This window comes from Procambarus clarkii, chromosome 20 (genome assembly GCF_040958095.1).
Source record: "Procambarus clarkii isolate CNS0578487 chromosome 20, FALCON_Pclarkii_2.0, whole genome shotgun sequence".
NCBI classification, from domain to species: domain Eukaryota; kingdom Metazoa; phylum Arthropoda; class Malacostraca; order Decapoda; family Cambaridae; genus Procambarus; species Procambarus clarkii.
In genome coordinates, this window is record NC_091169.1 from 16,270,929 (window position 1) to 16,298,865 (window position 27,937).

Sequence of the window (27,937 nt, forward strand, 5' to 3'; positions counted from 1 at the left end):
TATGATGGTGCTACATAGCCTTCCCGGTTTGGTGCCTTCTTTTGATAATTACTTACTTACTTGTAAGTAGGTACCATCACTAACTTGGTTAATCACCATTTGTCAACAGGAGCCTCGACGACCGTGACCTCAGGAGCCTCGACCAGCTTGACCACAGGAGCCTCGACCAGCTTGACCACAGGAGCTTCGACCAGCTTGACTGCAGGAGCCTCGTCCAACTTGACCACCGATGACAAGGATACCATCACAAAATCAGCAGTGACAAAAAGTGGGTGAGTATAATCTTGATGTTTATCATATTTCTCAACACAGTATTTTATTTCAACGTTTAATTGTAACACTTAACTCATAGACAGTGGCTATAGCAGGAATAGCTATGGATATCGGCTAAAAATTTAATAATTTAAAAAATAAATTATCATACAGAAGTACAGTGGCACCTCGATTAACGAGCGGCTCTGTCTACGAGCATTTCGAGTAATGAGTGAGCCACTCGCAGCAAATTTTCCTTTATTGACGAGCTTCACCTCTATTAATGATCAAAACCACATGGTGCTTCCTAGTGTCTTGCGGGTTCTCGCAAATTCTCGGACGCCTCCGACACCAGTGTTGTTGTTGTATCGCGCACGACAAGCATCCCTCTGCATTTATTTACGCTTTTCTTTGTTTTTTTTTGTGGTTTTGTGACTACAATTTGTAACGCATGATGTTGCTAATGAAGCTGCTTGCTAAAGACAGTGTTGGGAAGGGGAAGAAAGCAACAATTACCGTGGAAGTGAAGGAGGAAATCATAGCAAAGCACGAGTGGGGTGTCCGTGTGACTGATCTCGTCATGGAGTATGGCAGGACCTCGTCAATGATTTGTACCATTCTGAAGAGGAAGGAACAATTTAAGACGCTTGAAGTGGCTAAAGGAGTTACCAAGGTTACCAAGAAATGTCCAAAAATCCTAGAAGAGGTTGAAAAGCTACTGCTGGTCTGGATGAATGAAAGACAATTACATGGCGATAGTGTCTCTGAAGCTCTTGTTTGTTCAAAGGCCAAGAAGTTGCATGTGGACCTTGTCAGGAAAACACCAGGTGCATCGTCTGAAGAGGAGATATTTAACCCTTTAACTGTGCAACGCGCCTTCAGGCCCAGTCTTCATGTGCGCAACGCGCCTCCGGGTGTTTTATTTTTCACGTTCTATTCAAAACTCCCGTGGCTACATGGGGTTCACATCAGCTTCCTCAGGGCTCTTGTAAACAGATGCCATCTTTAAAAAAAATCGTGGTCCACATTGCCGGGTGTGAGTTCACATCACCCTCATCACATCACAGTGGGTTCACATCACCCTCCTCAGGGCTCTTGTAAACAGATGTCATTTTTTTTTAAATCATGGGCAACATTCCCGGGTCTGAGAGCCTCAGTACTGAGTGAGCCAGGCTGGCGCACACAGCATGAGCTAACAACACTGCTGTAAACCTTGTGACCACAGCATCACCTAAAAATGTCAAAAAAGCAGCATTGAATGTAATGAAACGCCATTTTCTGGGTGAGTCCCAGAGCTATCCAGGCCGATATGCTAATGTCAGACTATGGCATCAGTCATGTGTATGGAGTTCTGTGGGCCTACAGGGGACCACGAGCCAGAACCTGGCCCCCTCAGAGAGGCATAAGGAGCAATGGCCTATAGAAATCCCTGTGTAGGTGGAAGCATTCTATGTCTGCCATTGACCGGATTGGGCACCCAAAAATGTAAGCGTCCCAAAATAAACCCGATTCTGGTGAAAATTGTCACAAAAAACCGAACAAGTGGATAGAACTCCCCAAACAGAAACAAGCAAACGAGTATGATATCACACGTCGCCGTAGCGCAATCTGCGCAGCTCCCCTCCTCCCTGGGAGGGAGAAGAGGGAGCCCCAGACCTCCGTGCCAGCCATCCACGCCCCAGTTCTGAAGCTGGATATCAAAAACATGCAAAAACTACCGACCGGGGTAAGGGAGGGTTGCCCGGGGGCCTCCGGGACTCGCACAGAAAATGGGGTTTTATTACATTCAACGCGGGTTTTTTGGGGGGGGGAACCCTGTCAGCTTCCTGGAGCTACCTACTCAGACGAAAACTATAGGGACTTACCCGGGAATAAGTCCCTGCTCACTCCTTAACGCGAAGTTGAGACAACTGGCTGCAACCGCCGACCCAAAGCAACACATGCCCGACTAGGCCCCTGGAACGTCTACCAAGTAATCCGCAGCCAGGACCCTGTTCAACCTCCAAAAACGCTGCGCCCGAATGTCAACCCAGGACATATTACCAAACACAGTAGTAAGAACAGCAAACTTGCGAATGTCATGGGCACAGGGATAGACCACAGGCTGGCTAGACTGAAAAACCCAACAGACGACCTGGGACACCCGCACCTTGAAACAGGAAAGAAGGGAAACTGTATGAACCCTGTGCGCATCCCTGGCTACAGAGTCCGTGGCGTGCAAATAACGACAAACAGCTGCAACCGGACACAACACATGATGCACCCCCCGGCCTGATGAACCAAGCATCAACAACCCAAGGACCCCACTGGAAAGCAGCAGTCTCATTCTTTGCCAGAAAAGAAGGAAATGGCTGCAAACGAACAAACCTACCATTAGGACTAAACAAGCAGAAACCCCTGCGCTGGAGGAGAGCATGAAGCTCCCCGACCCAACCCCCAGAGGCTAATGACAACAAGAGAAGAGCTTTAGAGAAACAGTCCTGAACCAAAGGGGCCACTACAAACCAAGGAGAAGAGAGATAAGAGAGCACCCTGTCAAGCGACCAGGATGGCTCAAGTGGTGCATGAGCAGGCCAGAGATGAAACAAGGCACGAGACAGCTTTCGAAACTGCGCAGAAGTAACATCAATACCAAAAGCAAGCTGCAGCACCTCTGCCTGCGCCGCACAATAGGAGGCGACAGTATTCGGCATAAGACTATGGTCCTGGAACAACCAAGAAAGAAAGGACAAGATAATCTTAACCAACAGCAAAGTATACCTACGAAGCCAAAGAAAGAAACGGAAGGATCGCCAAGAGACTTCATACTGCCACCTAGACAAAGCCCGCAGGTGGGACACCAACAACAAAGCCACCTGATCACCATAGAGATGATGATGGACTCAAGTCAAAAATACCATACGTGTAGCCTCGCGGAAAAGACCGAACCAGCTACTTGACGCACCGAGTTGATCTTCAGCCGATCTTCTGAAAGAGGCGGACCCCCGCGGAAAATCATCCGGGTCCGGACACCGTGCCAGCAGCACCTGAAACCAAGGCTGGGCCGCCCACCATGGGGTCAAGAGGACAACTCGCCCCTGGTAAGTCTCTAAGCGAGCCAGGACCTGGAGCAACAGCTGGACTGGAGGAAAGAGGTATAGGAACCCCCACCTCGACCAGTCCTGCCGAAAGGTGTTGATCCCGACAGCCTCGCAGTCAGGGAAGGGCGCAACATATACCGAAAGACACCTCGACCACGCCAACGTGAATAGGTCAACCTCCGGGCACCTGAACGTCTGGCAGAGACGTTCTGAGACAACTGAATGAGTTGGCGTTGACCGTCCATTCCATGGAGAGGGGAACAAACTGGGACAGGCCGTCCACCAGGATGTCGGACACCCCCCGGACGTGAACCGCCAGGAGAGCCAAACCCCAAGAACTCAGCAGATGAGTCATCCGAAGCGACCAACCCCCAAGAACCGCATCGAATCTCCTTGGTTCAGGCAATGAACCACCAGGGAGCAGTCCGAATGGAGCCGGATCGTCAATTCCCAGGCGACTCAAATCCTCCAAAGTGCAAACCACACCACCGCGAACTCCTGCAATGTGCTGTGGGCCCGACGGAAGGATGGACCCCACCGCCCCTGGCCGGCCTGGTAAGCACTGGTCACAAAACCCCAGCCGAGAGACAACGCATCCGTGAACACATCGAGCGAGGGTAGGCGCCAAGGCACTGAATTCCGAAAAACCTGAAGAGGAAGCCGCAACAGCCGACGTAAAGCCCCCGGATGTCGAACCCAGTGATAACCCAGTCAGTTACTCAAAACTTCATAGGCAGTTTTGCGCAGTTTAACGGTTAATGTAAGAACTGTCCAGATCTTCAACTTTTATGTTGATTGGTGTATTAAGTGAATGTTGTTCATGGTGTCCTTTCAAGACTTCATAAGTTTCTTTGTTGTCCCTGTATGAACCAATTTTTTTGTGTGTAAAATGCTGTGTAGGTTTGTTATTTTGATTTTACATGTATTTACTATTTGTGTCTGCAGACTTGAGCTATTGGCCCTTGGATCCTGCCTTTTTAACCAATCTATTTTTCCTCTATTATGTTTACTACGTATATTTCTAAAACACGCCCACACATGCACACATCCCCAGATAGCAGCCTGTAGCAGTTGTCTAAGTCTCTGGTACCTATTTACTGCTAGGTGAATAGGTGCATCAGGGTGAAAGAAACAATGCCCATTTGTTTCCGCCTCCGCCGGGGATCAAACTTGGGCCCTTAAGACTATGACTCCAGAGCACTGTCCACTCAGCTGATAAGGATTATCCACTCAGCAGATAAAGTGATGCCATGTGACATAGTATTTTATGTGTGTTACTTCTTCTTGTATAGCTTCCTGTTCCATATGCATTTTTCAGTTTGGTATAATCACTTTAGCTTCTACTCTATTTCTTCAGTGTCCCTGTTAATATTTACTAAATGAGAACTGGATTATAAAATAATTTATTTGTCTTATCTTCTCAGTTATGGTATTTCTTGGGACACTGACAAGTCGCAGCTTTGAGGCAGACAGCAGCCACCAGGGAGGTAAACAGTAAGCAGAAGTCAACTGGGAAATCCTCATTCAAAACTATCAAACAAGTTCCCATTTTTAGCCACAAATCCAAATTTGTACAAAGCAGACAGTAATCAAGACAAATCTCTGATGAAGACAACGACCTTTTTGGATATAGCAAACAATACATTAAAGAGGTAGACAGCATCTGTCATCGAAACAAATTTAGTTTTCAGGATATTAATGTGTGGCTCTAAGGCAGGTAACACTTGTAAGTAACACTTAGCAGGCTGGCCTGCTAAGTGTTACTCATTTCTGTCTTGGGCTGTGAATGACTATTTAAGACTTGTATGTTGGACTCTGAAAGATTATGGCCAACAACTTCTGCATTGTTAAATCTCAGATAAAATTAAGTTTTGTTGGTAACTTTGCATTGAGTTATATTATGAAACAGTGGTTTGGTATATCTCCTTAATACTAACATTTCCTCTCTTCATCCGGAACTTATAAGCTCATGCACATGAGCCTGATGCAGGGTATTGAAGCCTGATGCAGTTGCAGCTACTCCCTTATGGTTGCTATTAATCTTTTGTATTGTTGTGTGTCTAATTATTTCTTAATCTGTGATAAACTGTGGTATATGTTAACCAAACCACACACTAGAAGATGAAAAGACGACGACGTTTTGGTCCGTCTTGGACCATTATGAAGGGTCATTTGTTACTGTGTCAAGTCTGTGGTATGTAATTATCTACATTCCTTTTCTTAGTTGCAAGTTTTCCAGCAGCGTCTATAATGTCATTCCTTGGTACTCATACATGGCTTGGCACCCAGTGGTAAATATTTGACAACTTTGTCGTTTGAATTATTGCCATAGCATTTGTGAGTAGATGTTGTCTTGGAAGTGATCTTGCTGCAGGGTTTGAATGGTATTCTCAAATCTGTATTAATGATAACATGTCCTAGAATGCACCAAGTGACCAAAGTTCACATGCCTGAAAGCAAAAGACAATCGACTTGAGAATGGTCCAGGACGGACCGAAACGTCGTCATCCCTTCACCTTCTAGTGTGTGGTCTGGTCAACATACTTTAGCCACATTGTGACTCATCACCTGCATATGCCTGAAAGCACTTTTCCAAATCATATAATTATTGGCCAGAGCCTCCAACCATTAACCACCGTGCTGTGCTGCCTTAAAATATGACATTCCCACTGTGCACATACACAAAATTCTTTGCAAAAAACCAGCGTTGAACGTAATGAAACACCATTTTATGGGTGAGACCCGGAGGCTCCCTGGAGTTATACCGGGCTGATGTGCATATATTAGACCATGGCAACAGTCAATCAATAGCGTTCTAGGCCTTCCGGGGACCAGAGCCAGAACCTGGCCCCCCTCAAGAAGAGGCACGAGGAGCAATGACCTAAAGACACCCCCGTGCAATTGGAAGCAATCTTTGTCTGCCATCTACCAGGCCAGGCACCCAGAAAGGTAGGAATTCCAAAACAGAGTACTGCTAGTCAAAAATTGCAAACTGAAATCTGAACTTGCAAGCAGAACTCTCCATTAAAAAACTAGCAAACAAGCATGACATCACTCTCGTTACACGCTGGCTACTCTACTCAGTTCAGAGGCTGAATATCAAAAACACACAAAAAAACGGCAACTGGAGGGAGGAAGGGATGCCGAGGAGCTTCTGGGTCTTGCCCAGAAAATAGCATTTCATTACATTCAACGCTGGTTTTCTGTGGATAGCCACTTCGGCTCTGTGGAGCTACCTAACCAAAGATAAAGAAGAAAAGGGAATTACCTGGGAGGCGGTTGTCACTCGCTCCTCAACTCGAAGTCGAGACAACTAGCTGTAACCTGTGACCCAAGGCTACACACACCCGAGAAGTGTCAGGAACATTAACGAAGTACCATGTGGCCAGGATCCTGTTCGACCTCCAAAAGCCCATCTCACCTGAATGTCAGCCCAGGACATATTACCAAAAAAAGCAGCCAAAGTCGAGAACTTACGAGCGTCATGGGCACGGGGATAGACTGCAGGCTGGCTGGACCGAATAATCTTGCGGACGACCTGGGAGGCCCGTGCCCTGGAACAGGGAAGAAGGGAAACTGGATCCACTCAAAGCGCGTCCCCTGCCACGGAAGACGCGGCGTGCAAATAACGGGGAAGAGTCGCAACTGGACACAAAACATGATGCACCCCCGGCCGAACTAACCAAGCATCAACAACCCAAAGACCCTTTCGGAAAGCAGCAGACTCATTCTTCGCCAGAAAAGGAGACAGCTGCAAACAAATGAAATGACCACCAGGACATAAGAGCAGAAACCCTTGTGCCGGAGGAGAGCATGAAGCTCTCCGACCCGACCCCCATAGGCCAATACCAACAAGAAAAGAGCCGTCAAAAAACAGTCCTGAACTGAGGGGACCACCACAAACTGAGAGAAGACAAAAAAGAGCACCCGGTCCAACGACCAGGACGACTTTGGCAGGATGGCTCACCTCCGACCTTTGAGCAGGCAGGAGGTGAAACGACGCCCGAAAAAGCTTGCAGAATGGAACAGAAGTGACATCCACTCTGAATACAAGCTGAAGAGGCTCTGGCAGCGCCGCATGATATGAGGCGACAGTATTTGGCATAAGATGATGGTCCTGAAACAACCAAAAGTGAAAGGGCAAAACAACCCGATAAGGAATCAAAGACAACCTACGAAGAGACAAAAAGTGCCGAAAGAACCGCCAGAAAATTTCATACAGCCGTCGAGATAAAACTCGCAGGTAGGACATCATCAACGAAGCCACCTGATCATCATACAAGTGGTGATAAACCCGTGTAAAAAAAAAAAACGGACACGGAGTGTGGAGGAGAAGATCCAACCAGCCATGTACCGTACTGTATCGATCTGCTGAAAGAGGTGAGCCACGGAAGGTCCTAGGGTTCGGACAGTGAGCAGGAAGTGCCTGAACCCAGGGCTAGACCGGTCACCAAGGGACCAACAGAACTACTCTCCCCTGGTAAATCTCGAAGGGAGCCAGGACCCAGAGCAACAACCGAAATAGTAGGAAGAGATACAGGTAACCACACCTCGACCAGTCCAGCCAAAAGGTATTGACCCCGACGGCCTCGTAGTCTGGGAAGAGCACCACATACACTGGAAGTCATTTCAACCATGCTGATGTGAAGAGGTCCACCTCTTCACATTGAGCAAGGGGCTCTGGGAGGCGCTACAACACAGAACCCCCAAAAACCCGCAGAGGATGCCGGCTACACACCTGCCGATGCAAGGCTCCTGGCATCCGTATTCAGCGATCACGGGAGCGGCGGATGGGACATCCCCTTAGGAACCAGAACAGCCGTCGAAGCCAGATCCGACCTGATGGGTAGACCAGCACAGCAAAGTTCAAGCTCCTGCACAGCCACTCGAACAACTATCGTGTGACTCAGGTGCCCTCCAAAAACAGTCATAGGCAGGACCGCAGCCACAACAATGCCGCAGGAGGGAGAGACGAGGACGTGGCCTGAGAGTCCCACACAAGACCCAGCCAAGTCCGAACCTGAGAGGGAACCAAATGCGACTTCCTCCAGTTCATTAAGAACCCAAACCCAGCGAGCTGGGAAAAAAACAAATTCCTGGCGAGCTGACACACGGACTGGCTGGGAGCCCACCAACCACCAGCCAGTCGTCAAAGTAAGCCAGAACTTGAATCCCTAAAAGAAGCAAACGGTTCACCACAACCCGGGGAAGGCGTGTGAACACAGGAGGTGCCAGATTCAAACCGAATGGAAGGCAACAATAGCGATAAGCCTGTTGCCCCACAACAAAACTGAGCCAGTCCTTGAATCCCGGATGAATCGGGACATGCCAATATGCGTCCCGGAGGTCCAGAGACACCATCCAGGCATCCAGCGCCAAAAGCATCCATACCTGAGACAGAGTGGTCATCCGAAAGGAGGAGCAAAAGACCCAGGGGTTTAGACGGGACAAGTCCAGTACGAATCACAGATTTGCACAGTCCCGTTTCGGAATTGAAAACAGGCAGGAAACCCACCTGAGAGATGCTGTCGTTTCCACCACGCCCAAGTGAACCCAGTCCATGATGACCCAACAGAGCGTAGGAAAAAAGGCGTACCCTGCCAGCCCCAATTCCCCCCCCCCCCCTCCCCGAAGGAGGAGGAATGACCCAATGCCACTGCAAGCCAGAGAAAATGACCCAAAATGCCCACGAATCGTGGGACCAGGTGAGAGCAAACAGTGCGAGCCTCCCCCAGGAAGAGGGGAGGCTTGTTCATTGCCCCTTCAACGTTCACTCGTCTATCACCCCGTCAACGTTTACTCGTTCAGTGCCCCATCAATTTTCACTGGAACATTGCCCTGTCAACAGGGTGAACCGCAAAAGGGCCGACGACCTCTACAAGAGCCCAACCAATGCTCAGAGTAATCACTGTGTTGACTAGATGCAGACGGCTCTGCAGGAGGGGTCGGTCTTGAATCTGACACTACTGGCTTACGATGACTGAAGGAACCCCCGAGACCTGGCACAACCATTCCGTGCAGAACCACCACTGCACTCCCCCTCCCCCCCAGAAGAACCAAGTCTGACATAGGTCGGCAATTAGACAAAGCCGCCTGCAGAAAATGCATCACCACAGACTCTGCAAACAACGACGAGATAAAAAGGGGACGAAAATCTAAGAGCCAGGGCCCAAACAGATTTGAAAGAGTAGACAATCACTGCCTGTCGACATGTGAGGCGAGAAGCAAAGAACAGACACTGCCTCCCTCAGAATCTGCACAAACAACTCCAACAAGGCAGCCAATGCCCGAGCTGCCGAAGCAAACACACCGGACACTGGCCCGGATTCCAACTCCTCCACATCCTCCCCGAGCTAGCCCGAAAACAGCTCCAGCAGGGAAAAAGAAGAGTAAGACCAAAGCCAAATGCCCACTGGCACACAAATCCTTGGCCACCAGTGACGCCGAAAGGGAGGGAACCGGCACCTGAAGTTGCACTTGGCCAACATCACCAACATCATCATGCCAGATTTCACATGATACATGTTGAAACAGTTCAGCACTGCAACGTCAATGAGGTGGAAAACAATTTCTTCATCCACTTCACAGATTTTTGCATGAACTCGACAGCACCAACCATCATGTCACATTTATCTACTCTGTAATTGCATATTTACATTGTAGTCAATGACACAATTAGGTTTATACATTGGCAGCCTTGTTGCACAGTTCACTTTGCCACCATCCAACATGGCACCAGTGTGAATAGTTGTCAACATATTCACCTCATGTCTGTCCCTCCAGCGCACGGATAACATTTTATCACACTTTCACAGCTGGCATTCACCCACTGCAATACCAATGCCAAACACTGGCATTACCCTCCTGTGGGCCTTGACAGTGCCACATAGACTGGTGTTGTGGTCAAGGAGGAATCTGGTCAGCGAGGGGCTGGTATAGTAGTTGTCTGTGAACAGGATATGCCCCTTGTTCAGCAATGGTTCTATGAGTGTTTTCACGACACTGCCTGAGAACCCATGTGGATCTTGACCTGGTATGTCAACGTCTGTACCTGAATACAATATCATGACCATGATCATACCAGTTTTACAGTCACAAAACACGAAGAACTTTAGTCCAAACCTGTGCCACTTTGATGGTATATACTGCTTGAACCCGAGTCATCCCTTGAAGAGAACTAGCAATTCATCTCCCCCTCCCTGTTCAGCCCGTTGACACCGTGAGGGGGGCTTAGTTGGCGGCTGCCGGAGTGTGATGCTCCTTGGGACAGTCCTCTGTCCTTTTTTAGCCTTGTGCTCCTGCTGCCGTCCTCTCCAATTGTGCTGAGCACCTTTTCCTTCTGTTTCATTTTTCTCCCCCCTCTTCTCCTATCTGCTTGCCGTTTCCTGCCGACCTTTTGCTTGTTTTGGTTATTCCTTTGGACTTCTTCTATTTTGACGCCCGGGTGCTTGAGGAGGCATACTCTTGCACCCATAGAACTGTAGTACCCAACGTCGAGAGCGAGGGGAACCTTTTAGTGTCAATCCCCCTTACGTCACTGAGCCCAATCTCGACGGACTGTCGGTTCTTAAGGTGGCGTTTGTGGGGCGTATACTCACAACGCACCCCTAGGAGGCCCCGGCATGATCGGCGATAGCTTCTTGTTGGGTGTCCTGCCTCTAATTGTGGCTCCATGGTGGGTGTGGGGGCACATTCGTGAATGAATGTTGATTTTTCGTAGCAATGATATTTACTGTTTCTGCTGTTTCTCCATTGCCTTCTCAGGCTCGTGGGGTGGGCGACCAAGCCCCCGAGTCGGTCCATGTTGGAAGACTGGGCTCTGTAGGCTCCGCTGTATTGGGCCCTGACCTTGCTCCTCCTTTGGCCTCTCTGACTCCTCCCCTTGGCTCCACTCCCTCCTCTGTGGTTGGGTCGAGCCCCAAGACCCCAGTGGTGACTACCTCGTCCCCTGACGCAGCTCCATCTCTAGTTGTAACTACTGCGCCTTTTAACTCCTCTCTCTCTGGGGGTTCTCAACGTTGTCCTCATCAAGGGCCACCCTCGCTCGATTCCTTCCCATTCTGATACCTATCAAGCTTTGTTTGGTCCCACTTTGTGGGCCAAATATTTTGATCTCCTCCCTCTTGATTCTGCGCCTCCTGACGATTTCTCCCTCCATCGACATCTCGTTGATTCCATGGATGCCTCTGTTACCTTCAACCCCACTCGTCTCGGTACACGTGTCGTTGCTGCTGCTCCTCAGGATGCAGCTTCTTGCTTGGCAGCCTTGTCTTGCCTTGGCGAGATCCCTGTTCGGGTCTCCAAGAATGTTCACATGAATGCCAGTGTTGGCACTACTCTCCTCCCGCCCCATGTTGCAACCGGTGTTCGGGATCTGTGAGACTGCCACGACGATATTCGACATATCCTTGATGCCCAGGGCCATTCGCAGGGTAGTCGCTGTCAACCCCTTCGGGTTGTGAAGATTACCTTTGATGGTCGGACCCTTCCACCCTCTGTCATTCTTGCTGGTGCCAGGTGCTCTGTCCAGGAGTACATTCCTTCTCCTAGGCTCTGCAACAAGTGCTGGAGGTTTGGGCATAGTGCCCTCCACTGCTCTGTGACTGTCTCTCTCTGTCCTTTGTGTGGTGGCGAAGGTCACTCTTAAGTCGGAGTGCACTTCTCCCCGAGCTCGTTGCCTCAACTGCGGTGAGGCCCATCCTACCTTCTCCCGTGCGTGTGTCCATTACAAGCTTGAGGCAGCCGTCCTCAACTTGAAGCACCGGGAACGTTTATCTTTTCCTGAGGCGAGGCGCAAAGTTTGCCTGCTCCCGCCTTATGCTAATATCTCTTATGCTCGCGTGTTGCGCTCTTCCTCTCCTCATCCTTCCCACCTTCCTCAGACTCACAACTGTTTCCGGGCCTTGGACCCTGATACGCCCACTGCCCCCTCCTCTGTTCCTTTGAGTTCTGTCCCGAACGATCCACCTCCTGGTCCTCTGTCTGGGGTTCCCCTCCTTTCTACCCGGTCTGTCTTGTCTCCTATGTCATCGTCCTCGTCTTCCTCTGTTCCTCCTCCCCATCCTTCCCCTCCGTCTCTTGACTCTCCCCACCGCCTGTCGGTGCGGGCTGATGTCCATCGCTCGCCAAACGGCTGTCGCGTGTGCTCTCGTTCGGCTTCTCCTGTTGAGACGCTAGAATCCATTGCCCAGTACGTAGTTGCTGGGACGCATGTCTCTTTACGTCAGAAGCGTAAGCCTGGCTCCTCTCCTTTCTCCTCCCCGGCGGGTAAGAAGGTTTCGCTTTCTTCCTCGGCCCCTACTTCTGCCTCTATCGCTCCTTCCCCTCCCATTTCGGTGTTTGCGCCCCCTGTTCCTGCTATGGAGGTTTCTTTGGCCCCCGCTTTCCTCTCAGTTGCTGCCCTTGCTGAGGTGTGTTTCCCTCTTTCTACTCCCCCTCTTCCTGCTGCTGTCCTTGACGACTACTCTCCGTTGTCTCCTCCTCCGGACCCTGCTCGTCCCCCTCTGGTCTGTTCTCCCGCTTCCTTCCCTCTGTCTTTGCTCAGTTTACCTATGCCCCCTAACCCTGACTTTACTGACCCTGATCCTGACCCTGATATTCTTTAACGTGCTATATTGCTCTTTCGCCTTTGTTTCTTCCTTGTTCTCTGTTGTTGTCCTTTCTTTTCTCGTTGATGTCTATTCTTCAATGGAACGTTCGAGGTTATTACGCCAATTTCCTCGATCTCCAACTTCTGATTTCGCGGTTTTCGCCCCTTTGTGTCTGTCTCCAGGAGCCGATGGTACTCGTCCTGGTCGTTTTCAGGGCTATTCCTTTCTCTCCCCACCCCCCCCCCCCCAGCTGTTGCTGGGGCTCTTAATTCTTCTGCTCTCTTGATTCGCACTGATGTTCCCTTTGTCCCCCTTACTTTTTCCTTTGCCTCTCCATTGTTCTGCTGCTCATATCTCCCCCTTACTTTTTCCTTTGCCTCTCCATTGTTCTGCTGCTCGTATCTTTGTGGGGAAATGGTACACAGTTTGTTCCATTTATCTCCCCCGAGTGTCCTGCTTTCTCTTCCTGATCTGAAACACCTCCTGGACTCCTTGCCAGAGCCTGTGCTCCTGCTAGGTGATTTCAATTGTTGTCATTCTCTTTGGCGTGATGTTCTGATGAATACCCGAGGTCGCCTTCTTGAACCGTTTATCCTCACTTCTTCCCTGTCTCTTCTGAATTCTGGTGAACCCACTCATTTGGACTCTCGGACTCGCACCCTTTCCTGTCTTGATCTTTCTCTTTGCTCTTCTTCTCTTTACTTAGATTTCACGTGGCAGGTTCTTGATGACCTCCATGGCAGTGACCATTTCCCCATCCTTGTTTCCTTTTTCTCTTTTTGTCCTCCTCTCTCCTTCCCTAGGTGGTAGTTTGCTAAAGCGGACTGGAACCTATTTACCCTCAGTGCTGCTCTCTCTGACCTCTTCCTTCTGCCCCTCCCTCGTGCTCTCCTCCTTTTTCATGACATTGTCTTCGACGCTGCCCTCCACTCTATTCCTCTCTTCCTCTCGGGGTCCGTGGAAGTGGTGGAATGGAAGACTGGTGGCATCACTCTGGTGGAATGCAGAGTGTGCTCGAACTGTCCGCTGTAAGCGTGCAGCCTGGAAGAGGCACTGCCGTCAGCAGACCGCCGATTCTTTTCTTTTCTTTCGGAAAGCGAGTGCGGTGGCCCATAGGGCCATCCGTATGGCTAAACATGAATGTTGGGCATCTTATGTCTCCACAATTACGTCCGAAACACCCCTGCCACAGATCTGGTATCCGCAAGATAGCGGGTAAGTTTGTTCCCGATGTTTCACCGGTCCTTCACCTCCGTGGTACTCTTGTGGCGGACCCGTTGCAGGTTGCTACCGAACTGGGTTCCCACTTTTCTTCTGTTAGCTCTGGTCTTCATCTTCCCCAATCTTTCCTTCTTCGTAAACCTGTCCTTGAGTCTCGTCCTTTAGATTTCTGCACTCGTCTTCGACTTTCCTATAACGATCCCTTCTCTCTCTCTCTGAACTTCGTTCTGCCCTGGCCCTCTTTGGTTCTACGGCGGCGGGCTCCGATGGTATTCATTATGAGATGCTTTGCCATCTCCCTCCGTGCACGTCTCAGTATTTACTGACTCTGTATAATCGGATCTGGGAGTCATCGTCAGTCCCTGAGGACTGGCTCAATGCCGTTGTCCTTGTTCGCAAACCAGGGTCTCTGGGAACTTCCCCTAAGGACTTTCGCCCTATTGCCCTCACAAGTTGTGTCTGCAAACTCTTTGAACGTATGGTTAACGTTCGTCTGATGTGGTTCCTGGAACACCATCACCTCCTCTCCCCTTCTCAATTTGGTTTCCGCAAGTGCTGCAGCATGACAGATGTCCTGGTGAACTTGGAGGTCTATATTCGTACTGCTTTTGCTGCGAGGACCTCCGTTGTTGCCGTCCTTTTTGACCTGGAAAAGGCTTACGACACCACTTGGCGATACCATATTCTATCCCAGCTTCATTCTTTTGGTCTTCGTGGTCATCTCCCTCTCTTTCTCCACAGCTTCCTCTCTCATCGTTCCTTTCAGGCGTGCCTTGGTACTGCTCTCTCTGCCTCTTTTCAGCAGTACGAAGGTGTGCCCCAGGGGTAGTGTTCTGAGCACTACTCTTTTTCTGGTTGCCCTCAATGGTCTTCTTTCCTCTCTTCCTTCAGTTGTTTTCTCCGCTCTCTATGTTGTTGATCTTACCCTTTGCTGTCAGGGTGATGATTCGCCTCTCCTTCAGCGCCGCCTTCAACTTGTGATTGATGCCGTGTCGTCTTGGGCCACCGATCATGGCTTCAAGTTCTCTACTTCTAAGACTTGTGCCATGTCTTTTACTCGGAAACGGGTCGTTCTTCATCCCTCTGTCACTTTATGGTCATCCCCTTGAGTACAAAGATTCCGCGAAGCTTTTGGGGTTATTCCTTGACACTCGTTTGGCTTGGTCTCCCGATATCTCATACCTCCGTGTTGAGTGCTCTAAGGCCCTTACCCTCCTTTGGGTATTGTCCCATACTTCTTGGGGAGCAGATAGGCGCACTCTCCTTGCTTTACATTCCTCTCTCGTCCTGTCTAAGCTCGATTATGGTTGCCCTGCTTACTCATCTGCTTCTCCTTCTACTCTTTGCCGTCTTGATGCTTTGCACCATACTGGGTTGCGCCTCAGTTCTGGTGTCTTTCGTTCGACTCCCGTCCTTAGCTTGTATGTTGACACTGGCTTCCTGTCTCTCCAGGACCGCTGTGATCGCTGCTGTCTTCGCTATCTTGCACGGTCCTTACAACATCCTTCCTCTCTCCTCTGTCGTACTTTAACTTTTACCCCTCCTGCTGGTCCTGTTCCTCTTCACCACCTCCCTCTTTCTGTCCGGTTATCTCGCTTACAGGATTCTCTTTCTGTTCGTGTTTCTAATGTTTCTCCTCGTGTTGTTCCTTCTTTGCCCCCGTGGAGAATCCCCCTTCTGCAGTTTTGTACATCCTTGACCCAAATCACTAAAGCTTTTACCCCTCCTACGGTTCTAAAATGCCTTTTCCTTGAGCACTTTTCTTCTCACTCCCGCTCTATTTCTGTCTTCACCGATGGGTCTACGTCTGCGGACGGTGTTGGCTACTCTGTTGTTTTTCCTGATCGCACTTATATGTGTCGCTTACCTCCGGAGACTAGCATCTTTACAGCGGAGCTTTATGCTATTCTCTGTGCTCTTCGTCTCCTGCTTTCTCGTTGTTAGGCTTCCTTTGTAGTTGTTGTTGACTTACGTAGTGCCCTCATGGCTCTCGGGTCCTTTAATCCGATTCATCCAGTAGTTGTCGAGATCCAGCATTGGCTGTTTCTTGTTCACAGTAAATTTAAGTCGGTTGAGTTTTGTTGGGTTCCCAGCTATATTGGTGTGTCTTTAAATGAGCGTGCAGATGCTGCTGCCAAGGAAGCTGTCCACTCTTGTCCCATCTCTCAAAAAGGTATTCCATATTCCGACTTTTACCCGGTTATCCATTTCTCCATCCTTACCCGTTGACAGGCTTCTTGATCGTCTCTTACTGGTAACAAACTACGTACTCTTAAATGTTGTGTTTCCTCGTGGCCGTCCTCCTACCACCGTAACCGGCGATGGGAAACGGGGACTGGTCAAGTCGTATACTGCAATTTCGGATACCGGGCTAGAAACAACTTCGTTCACTGAGAAGTTTGTACATACAAACCATTCCGTTCGTATATGCGCTGGTTTGTGTTCGCTGTTGTTCTCGTCTGAATAAATACATGGCACTTGTTCATATAATTAGCGCTTCCATTATTAGAATTATTTATCCATTATTAGAATAACAAGGTGCAAACTATACCCCCCTTACAGTTGAAATCTATTTATTTATATACAAGAAGGTACATTGGGTTGCGAGAGTACATAACATATATTAAGAGGTACATTGTAGCAAGATTTGAGATTAAAGGATTTAAGACTAACACGTTTAGAAACAAGGCGCCCCCGAAGGAGGCTATTATTTGTTATGCACCCCATACTCAACCAGTAAGTAGTGGAGCAAAACATAGATTACATGGTCATAAAGTCTTAATCAGGCCAATTCAACTCTATTTCTTTCTTTATTATGCACCCCATACCCATCCCGTGGGCGGTGGTGTAAAGGATTACAGAGGCACATAATCAGTTCAGGAACTGAACCCTCTAGTTCGTTTAGCTAAGCAAATAACAATTTGTGACACTAGTTACAAAATTATTAATATTATATATACATGTACACACTCTCATACATACATGTACATATATATATACAATGAAGGTGAAAACATGGGGGGATACATAAGGGATAAACATAGGGGCTGCAGAAGGCTTATTGGCCCATACGAGGCATCTCCTATCTAAACACAAAGATTAATCCAGTGTAATTGGCCTGTTATGTTGGACATTGTCTTCTGTGTTGGCATCGATATGTTCTTGTCTTGTCCTTACTCTCATGGTGGGTAGAGTAAATAGTTCCGTGATTTGGGTGTTCATGGTAGGTCGCTCTATTCTTATGTGAATTGCCTCAAGAATTTGTAATCTTCTTGAATCTTGGGTTTTGTCTATTATGCAAGTATTCTTGTTCAACATTTCTCTTGTTAGAGTAATGTCATGGGCTTGTCTCATGTCTCTCGAAATTATTGACAACACTGAAGTATTAATTATTAATACTTCATACTATTAATACTGCTTAATTACTTCCTCTTTCCTCACTACGAGCAATAAACAGTTTGCAATCAAGTAATAACGTGCTTGTCTTGGAAGCTAGACGTAGATATATAAGAATACTTAGCAACCTTACCTTGAGGTGCTTCCGGGGCTTAGCGTCCCCGCGGCCCGGTCGTCGACCAGGCCTCCTGGTTGCCGGACTGATCAACCAGGCTGTTGGACGCGGCTGCTCGCAGCCTGACGTATGAGTCACAGCCTGGTTGATCAGGTATCCTTTGGAGGTGCTTATCCAGTTCTCTCTTGAACACTGTGAGGGGTCGGCCAGTTATGCCCCTTATGTGTAGTGGAAGCGTGTTGAACAGTCTCGGACCTCTGATGTTGATAGAGTTCTCTCTCAGAGTACCAGTTGCACCTCTGTTTTTCAACGGGGGTATTCTGCACATCCTGCCATGTCTTCTGGTCTCATGTGATGTTATTTCTGTGTGCAGGTTTGGGACCAGCCCCTCTAATATTTTCCACGTGTAAATTATTATGTACCTCTCCCGCCTGCGCTCAAGGGAGTACAGTTTTAGGCTCTTTAGTCGGTCCCAATAGTTTAGATGTTTTACTGAGTGGATTCTAGCAGTAAAGGATCTCTGCACGCTCTCCAGGTCAGTAATTTCTCCAGCTTTGAAAGGTGCTGTCATTGTGCAGCAGTACTCCACTCTAGAGAGCACAAGCGTTTTGAAAAGTATCATCATCGGTATAGCATCTCTAGTGTGAAAAGTTCTTGTTATCCAACCTGTCATTTTTCTTGCAGTTGTGACGGCTACTTTATTGTGTTCTTAAAGGTAAGGTCTTCCGACATGAGTACACCCAGATCCTTTACATTGCCTTTTCGTTCTATGTTATGATTTGCCTGAGTTTTGTACGTGGTTTCCGTTTTTATATTTTCATTTTTTCCATAGCGCATGAGCTGGAACTTATCTTCGTTAAACACCATATTATTTTCTGTAGCCCATAGAAAGACCTGATCTACATCTGACTGGAGGTTCGCCGTGTCCTCTATGTTGCCTACTCTCATGAAGATCCTAGTGTCATCTGCAAAGGATGATACAGTGCTATATGTTGTGTTCTTGTCTATGTCCGAAATGAGGATGAGAAAAAGTACTGGAGCAAGCACAGTACCCTGGGGGACTGAGCTCTTCACGGTTGATGGGCTGGATTTTATTTTGTTGACTATTACACATTGGAGGCTGACTCCATACACAGTTTCAAATGCAGATATGATAGAGCCCAGTAGGTTCAGGAATCTGTACATCAGTTGATTGCCAGTTGAGAGGTGGGACCAAAGAGCCAGAGCTCAACCCCCGCAACCACAACTAGGTGAGTATACACACAAACACACACACGCACACACACACGTACACACACACACACACACACAGACACAAACATACACACACTAATGCCTCTATTCACCTTGCAGTAAATAGGAACCTGAAAGTCAGGAAGCTGCTAAAGGCTGCATCTTGGGGATGTGTGTGTGTGTGTTAGATAAAAATATATGTTGTTTAGATATGATGGAGGAAAAGAGGCTGAGAGTTGGTACATTAGACAACCGACGCTTAGAAAGGCGGGGTCCAAGAGCTAACAGCTAAATCTTGGGAATAATAAATTAAAATATTTAATACACACACATACATGTTTCACATGAATTTGGCTGAGGGCTGATGGCCCCGTCGACGGGGCAGGAAGTCGGCGGTTGATCAAAGGCCTCCCACATCCTCCACATACCTGAGGATTATTCCGGCTGAATTTTAAACGGAAGTAATGTCTTGGTATTTACGGCTTCAGCGGGTGGGTGGGTCCGTGGGTTTATTACACTATGAGTGAAAACAATCGCCTATTCTCTATTTTATATTGCCGCTTGTAGAGCTAGAAGCTGTTGCCTCTTGTGTGCGTTGCACAAGGGGATTAATATCTGGATTAATATCTTTCAATAATTCCAGTATTTTTTAAGGTATCGCTTAAATACCGAAGATACTGCTATTGGACACCGCTTAATTGACAATGTCTCAACAACGCAGGCTGAAGATGTGCGTGGCTCCTGCTACTGCAATGATGCTCATTTGCTTTGCTTTTCAATGATGCGCCTTAGTTGTCCCCTCTCTAACTTACCGTTCTAAATACCCCTTCTCCATCTCTCGCAAACATTCCCCCTCATACATCTCCCCCCCTTTCCTCCTGTCCCCCTGTCCATCTTTGTCCCCCTGTCCCTCACTTTGTCCCCTTGCCCACATTTTCTGTCCTCTGTCCCCGATCCCTTTCCCTTTGTCCCCTTGTCCCCCCTTTCCATCTCTCTGTCCCCCTGTCCCTCTCTATCCCATTGTCCCTCTCTCTGTCCCCCTGTCACTCTCTGTCCCCCTGTTCCTCTATGTCCCCCTGTCCATCTCTGTCCCCCTGTCCTCTCTGTCCCCTGTACCTCTCTGTCCCCCTGCCCACTCTTTCTGTCCGCTGTCCTTCATCTGTCCCCCTCCCTTTCCTCCAGTCCCCCTATCCATCTCTGTCCCCTTGTCCCTGTCTCTGCCCCCTGTCCCTCTATCTGTCCCCCTGTCCGCCCTTTCTGCCCCCCTGTTCCTGTCTTTCTCTGTCTGTCCCTGTCCCTCCCTCTGTCCCCCTGCCCACTCTTTCTATCCCCTGTCTCTCCTCTGTCCCCTCTCTCTTGGTCTCCTGCCCCCCTCTCCTCCTTCTGTCCCCCGGTTCCCCTCTCTGACCCTGTCCCTCTGTCTCTGTCCCTGTCCCCTTCTCTGTCCCTGTCTCCCTCTCTGTCCCACTGCCCCCCTCTGTTCCCCCGTCCCTGGCCCTGTCCGTCTGTCCCTGTCCCTCTGTCTCTGCCTCTCCTCGTTTCTGCCATTCTCTGTGTCAGCCTATCTCTCTGTCTCTTTCCTCGCTCTATCTCTGTCATTCTCTCACTGATTTTGCATATCCTTATCTATCCGTCTCTGTGTTTAACATTCTCTCCCTGACTCTGTCTATATCTATTTCTCTGTCTCGGTCTTCATCTCTTTCTCTCCTTACATACATACATACATACATACATACATACATACATACATACATTTATTTAACACATGTGGTACACGCACAAGGGGACACAGGTGGAAGCTGAGTACCCAAATGAGCCAGGGAGATTATAGAAAGAACTTTTCAGTGTCAGAGTAGTTAATAAATGGAATGCATTAGGCAGTAATGTGGTGGAGGCTGACTCCATATACAGGTTCAAATGTAGATATGACAGAGCCCAGTAGGCTCAGGAATCTGTACATCAGTTGATTGACGGTTGAGAGGCGGGACCAAAGAGCCAAAGTTCAACCCCCGCAACCACAACTAGGTTAGTACATACATACATACATACATACATACATACATACATACATACATACATACATACATACATACATAAGATATAAAACAGTGGAGGATTCCCAGGTAGAACAATCAACCACAATGCCCATTACCCCTTTACCCTGTTGTCCTTAACTATACAACTATACAAGAGTCATTAACACGTATAATGGCTGATCCCCCATCACGATAGCATGAAGACCAATTGCCTGACCCGCAGTCCGTCTTGCTCCTCAAATAATTTTCGGGTTAACATGAAAACGTCTCTCGAGTTTATCTCTCTAATGTTGTTTTCCCATCTTTCATTTTATCAGCTTAGTGCCTTTATTATGCCCCAATTACTCATCCATTGAGCGGTAGTTAAACTGAACCCAAATTTAAAAAAAGTTCCTTTTGCTAAGCAAGCTACAGTCTTGATAATGTCAGATATATTGTTTTTTAACACATTTCTCAACAATGAACAGTCAGTTTTATCAAGCTAACATATCCTAACACAACGAGTGAGAGTATTAACTGGTCTAATTATTTTATTAGACCAGTATATATTATTAGATTATACTGGTATAATTATATATATATATATATATATATATATATATATATATATATATATATATATATATATATATATATATATATATATATATATATATATAATATATACCAGTATAATTATACTGGTATAATTATATATATATATATATATATATATATATATATATATATATATATATATATATAATTATACCAGTATAATCTAATAATATATACTGGTCTAATAAAATAATTAGACCAGTTAATACTCTCACTCGTTGTGTTAGGATATGTTAGCTTGATAAAACTGACTGTTCATTGTTGAGAAATGTGTTTTTTATTTATTTATTTATTTATTTATTTATTTATTTATGCATATACAAGAATGTACATAAGGAATGTAAGGATACAAATATGGTAATTACAGTCTTGTAAAGCCACTAGCACGCGCAGCGTTTCGGGCAGGTCCTTAATCTAAGAAAATTTTAAGGAGGTAAATACTTGCAAAGTTTATAGACAAAAAAATGAAAACAGATTACATGGAATGAAAAAAAAAGATGATGAGAGAAAATTATAGGTACAGTATATTAAAGCACATAGGTAGCTATGATTGATTGCAATGACAGCTTAAAATGGTAGTTGACAACAAATTGGTAGGCACAATACAGCAGAAACAATATATAATTGATTGCAATGACAGCTTGAATGGTAGTTGACAAAAATTGGTAGTCACAATACAGCATATGGCTAGCACATAAAAGAAGACAGCAATGAACACAATGATAAGGTTGTTTGATATTACATAAAAATTAGGAGATTAGGTAACACTAGGTACAGAGCAAATTTAAAGCTCAGTGTAGGAAACTAAATAGATGAAGTTAGGTACTTTTTGGTTTTGCTTTTAAATAAGGCAAAAGTTTTACAGTTTTTCAATTCACTAGGGAGTGAGTTCCATAGACTAGGTCCCTTAATTTGCATAGAGTGTTTACACAGATTAAGTTTGACCCTGGGGATATCAAAGAGATATTTATTTCTGGTGTGGTGATAATGGGTCCTATTACATCTGTTAACAAACGTGTTAACAAACAATATATCTGACTTATCAAGACTGGGGGATGGGATGGGGAGGAATGGTGCCAAACCACTTGGACGGCGGTCGGGGATTGAACGCCTAGGACTGCTACTGTGCATTTAAATTACTAACTTACCTGAGGGTCTATATCCCTACATGTCAATGTTTGTGTATACTGGTAATGTGAGGAACATACAGAAGATAAGGGTAGCTGAACACCACAAAATGCTGATGGACAACTTTATTAAAGTTGCATAATGAAATGTGTAAGTACTTCATTCATAATGATGTGCTGCCCGAAATCTTAGCGAAGTATCAAAAATTTGCTTACTGTAGGTAATGCATGCACATGACTGTAAAACTGCCGCCCAGTTGGGTGGGTGTGGAGCACATGACTGTAAAGCTGCCGCCCTGTTGGGTGGGTTTGCAGCAAGACTAGTAACTGTGTGACTCACTATAGATGTAAAGTGCCTTTTATAGTGACTGTTGTGAGCCTCTTGTTGATCACCTGTGACACAAAGATTATTGATGTGTGTATTTGTGTAGGTGATTAAATATGTATGTGTATGTATATATGTATACGTATATATATATATATATATATATATATATATATATAATATATATAATATATATATATATAATTTTGTAACTAGCGTCAAACATTGTTATTTGCTTAGCTAAACGAACTAGAGGGTTCAGTTCCTGAACCGATTATGTGCCTCTGTAATCCTTTACACCACCGCCCACGGGATGGGTATGGGGTGCATAATAAAGAAAGAAATAGAAGAAATTGAAATTGCATAATACGGTTATTGACATTCAATAATAGTAAGATAAAGCAATGAGGACCAAATGGGAGACCAGTGATCAGATGAATATTACAGACTCAAGGGTAGCCTTCTCTTCTTGTATATAAATGAAAAAATAAATTCGTTTGTTTAATTCTAATGCTTGTAGGCGAGAACAGTTGTGAACGCCAGCTAGCGCACAAGTACATGAGCGCCCAAAATACTTTTACACAAAAGACATGTACAGACAGGCGTGTGGCTTCTGACTTCTTTTTTATTGATTAATATTAAATATTAGGCGCTTACCTATAATAGTTATCATTTTATACATGTATAACTCTCACATAATAAATATAAAAGGAGTTTATCCAAAAACTGACAGAAGTGTTGTGTTTTGTGCGTTGTATCGTGTTTGTAGGCATTCGGGTGTGTTGTGTTTACGCTGGCGGGCGGCGTCCTTACCAACTCCGGATTATGTCTATTACATCACTAAACTTCATTTAATAACTATATGCCTGTTAAATAGAAGATTTTAATTGTTAATAGCATTATATTGTCGTTTTAATATGGAACACGTACACATATGCGAAACGTCGAAAGCTGGTGTCCGAAGTGGTAAAAATATTAGTGTGCGATGGTGTCAATGTACGGAGTGTCTTGTATCCTGGGAAACAGCTCTGGCGAGGTTGTGTATTGGCCATACTCGCTTAACCCATAGTTACTTGATGGAGCGCCGCCTTGCTCCTTATTGTCCTAATTGCATTGTCCCTCTTATGGTCGTGCATGTCTTGACTTCCAGGATGAGCGTGTGTCATGCTTTCCGACTGCCCCTCGCGGTCGCCTGTCCCTGAATAGAATTCAGGGACATCCGAGTCTTGGTGACTCGGATACTTTTGATATCGTTCGCCTTATGCGTTTTTGTTCTCGTATTGGCATCCTTGGTGATATTTAGCGCCCTCTGATTATTCCGCACATTTGATGGTGCTACATAGCCTTCCCGGTTTGGTGCCTTTTTTTGATAATTACTTAGCAATTCATCTATCACGACATTCTGTGCTAGTACAAAATAGTCATGGAACTTTCCTCTCAAATCACTAAATATCATTTTAGTGATTTGAACTAAATTTGATTTGAACTAGTGATTTGAACTAGTAATTTGATCTTTTTAGTGATTTGAACCACACTTTCCACATTCTGTTGTCTCTCTTCATTAGCATTGTTTTCAAAGTGCAGGCACCTGAGAAGTAGCAAGAACCTATCACGTGACATGTACCTGTTGAACAAGGGGGGTTGGAACAAGACTGTCTTTGCTCCAATAATCCTAGATCACGTGTTTATCTGCATCCCTCATCATCATGCACAACATTAAAACACATACATTTCCTCATTAGTCGTGTCTTTCCAACGTGTCAATCAATAGGTAGGTAAAATTCCAGAGTCAATAAGTTCCAGAGCAGATTGGTTCGTCTCTGCAACGAAATAGTCCATGAATGGCTGATCGAAATATGCCATACAATAATCAATTTCAGGCATATCATCACCAGTATATGGGAATAAGGGTGTTACACCAGCATCAGTATCATCAAATGCTGGAATTTGTGGGACAAAATTCTCACAATCCTGCCACACAAGTACACCCATGTTTTTGGTTTCAGCACCAGCATGAGCACTAACACCATGACTCATTAGTCTTGTGCTAGAGCTGCGTATGGGTTTGCCAAAAGATATATGGCTGTTCTGCGTAGTATAGGCCTACTACAAACACCTGATGTCAAGGGCACACTGTTGTCATTGTCCTCGGGCCACGTGACATGCAGGCGCTTGCATCGGGAAGGTGTTGGGGCAGCAAAACTCTGCCTAGTAACACCATAGCCACTTGCACTTGGTTCCTCAACACTGCTTGTATATGAGCCTATGTCAATGAACCCAGAAAATTACTCGTCACATGTAGACTCACCAAGTAGACTCAGGTCAGGTGACACAGATGGTGATGGTAACTCCAGTTGTGTTGACCCAAGCCAGTGTGGGAGGCCAGACGAGGCGCATGTACTGTGCACACATTCGACATCATCCATTGCATTCTCCCCATCACTCGTGTCAGACCCTTGTTTTAGGTCTTTATCAGGACTATAGTCTAAATCATCAGTAATTGGTCCATCATATAACAATATGTTGCGTATTTCATCCTCTGAGAGTTGTTTTACAGCACCATGGCTGACAGTGGACCGGGAACTCATAAATGATGCATCAGATATGATTGCTACCTTGAAACTGAGGCTCCTTATGGCCGTGGGGCATGCCAGTATTTTTTTTCAAAATCCTGGACGATCACTGGAGGCCTCAGGCATTCATTTCGTACCCAAGTCACTGTGCGCCAGTTTTGAATTGTACGCTATTCCTGTGAACACTCGGAGGTGCTCTGCACACTCCTGATCTACACCCTCAATGCGCTCTGCACAGTGCGGTGGTTAAAGCAAGTCCTTGGACTCGAAACCTCCAACCTTTAAAGCAAGTTCTTGGACTTGGTACCTTGAACCTTTAAAACATTAAGTCCCTGGACTCGGTACCTCCAACCTTTAAAACAAGACCCTGGACTCAATTAATGCTGCCAGAAGTTGGCAGAAGAATTAAATATCACCTTATGTAGTTGCTTTCAAATTTGGCAGTTATACTTCCTTCAAACCCGATGCTCATTCTTTACATCTATTTCTATGATTTTTATTCCTGAATGTAAGCACTGATCAAGCCATGCCTTAGGAAACATGCTAGACCTCTTGAGACCCACTTATGCCTACTTGGTGCCAGGACAAGAATCTGATTCCCTCAACAAGGAAGGGAAGCTCGGGATCAGAAATCTACTTCAAAATTGAGAAAAACACCAGAAGCTGTAAGTGCAACAAAATAAGTCACTGAAAGTCAAAAGATAAGTAGAGGTTAGTGACAATGGAGGCAAATAATAATTTCTGCAATGTAAAGCTAGTGATGGTGTTGTGGCCACTCAACACCCAAGGTCCCTGATAGCTTCCTCACTTACTCAACAGGTCTTGAATGAGACCCATAAGGTCAATAAACGTGTTGTTGTTGTTCCTTATTCTTCTTCATGCTTGTGCTTTGTCACCCACACAGCATGTACTCTGGTTTATTATTTCACTCTGACCTTGTACCAGGGTTGGTTACTTTGTGCTTCCCTTGCCCCACCACAGATACTTGCCCCCACCATGGATACTTGCCCCCACTATGGATACTTGCCTCCACCACGGATACTTGCCCTTACCAGGGATACTTGTCCCACCAGGGATACTTGCCCCCACCAAGGATACTTGCTCCCACCATGGATACTTGCCCCCACCAAGGATACTTGCCTCACCAGGGATACTTGCCTCACCAGGGATACTTGCCCCACCAGGAATACTTGCCCCACCAGGGATACTTGCTCCATCAGGAATACTTGCCCCACCGTGGATACTTGTCCCACCAGGGATACTTGCTCTGTGAAATTTGGTTTCCTCCTCCACAATCTAACTACTCATGCTTGCAGGAAGTGCATGGGACGTATACACCACTGCAATCCCGTGGATGGGAAGTAAATGGTGAAGATGGTGTCTCACCCCCCAATGGGGATTATCTGGACCACTGTTCTCAGGTAGGCTGCTATACCTGGCTGAAGCGCTATGCGTGTTAGTGGCTTTACAAGAATGTAAAAACATCAATGCTGTGTACTCTCATAAACCCAATGTACCTTCTTGTATATATATAAATAAATAAATAAATAAAATTTTGCTTTCTGGTCAGACCTGATACTGCTGTTTGAGGTTTTTCCCAGCCTATCCTGCTAAAGTGAAAGTACTTATAATAACTCTATGGTTGAAAGTACAGTACCAACCTATAGTGATGGACCACGAGAAAGTCGACTTTTGTATAGTTGAATTTTCACAAATCAATTTTTTTTAACTATTACATAAATATAAGAGCTAAGCTAACCTCTCCTAGCAATCCTAGACTTAATACAGGCTATCTTAGGCCTAATACAGTACAGTGCATATACAGTAAGTGATATACTAAACCTAGAAATATATAAGTACAGTATTTTTAAGGTATATTTTTTCTGGACTCTATCAAATTAACAGTATAAAAGGAAGTTTACTGGTGGTCCATCACTACATATTGATACTTTCTACCAAATAATTACCATAAGTACAGTACTATTGTTAGGATTAAGGTATTTTGTGGGATTAAATACTACATAGGTGTATAATGTTTTGAGCAGATGCTCTTTTTGGATGCTCTTTTGATGATGTAAACTGTTCACTCTTTATTTTACAGTTTGCCTGAGGTAGTGATTTTCATGTAATGAACTTGGGTTGTAATACTAAGAAGTTTATTTAATATAAATTTACCTGTAAGGTATATGAATTCTTTTAACTAATTGTTACTTGGAGTTGCAGAGATTAGTTTTGTGTTAGCTGTATATTACAGCTTCCATTCTTATGCTAGAGATAATTTTGGTGTTTGCAATTTGTAGAACAAGAATTCACAACAAGCTATAGTTTGTATTTTAATAATAATGCTGTAATGTTTATTATCAACATGTTTTAAATAAAAATCAAAAGGTCA

The 27,937-nt window shown here is 45.9% G+C and overlaps 1 long non-coding RNA gene across 1 annotated transcript; it reads left to right on the plus strand.

Moving 5' to 3' along the window:
• Window positions 1–59: 59 nt before the first annotated feature.
• Window positions 60–27,937, plus strand: LOC138366597 (uncharacterized). Its single transcript, XR_011229172.1, has 3 exons — window positions 60–272; window positions 4,757–4,984; window positions 26,862–27,937. It is a non-coding gene; the product is annotated as an uncharacterized lncRNA (long non-coding RNA).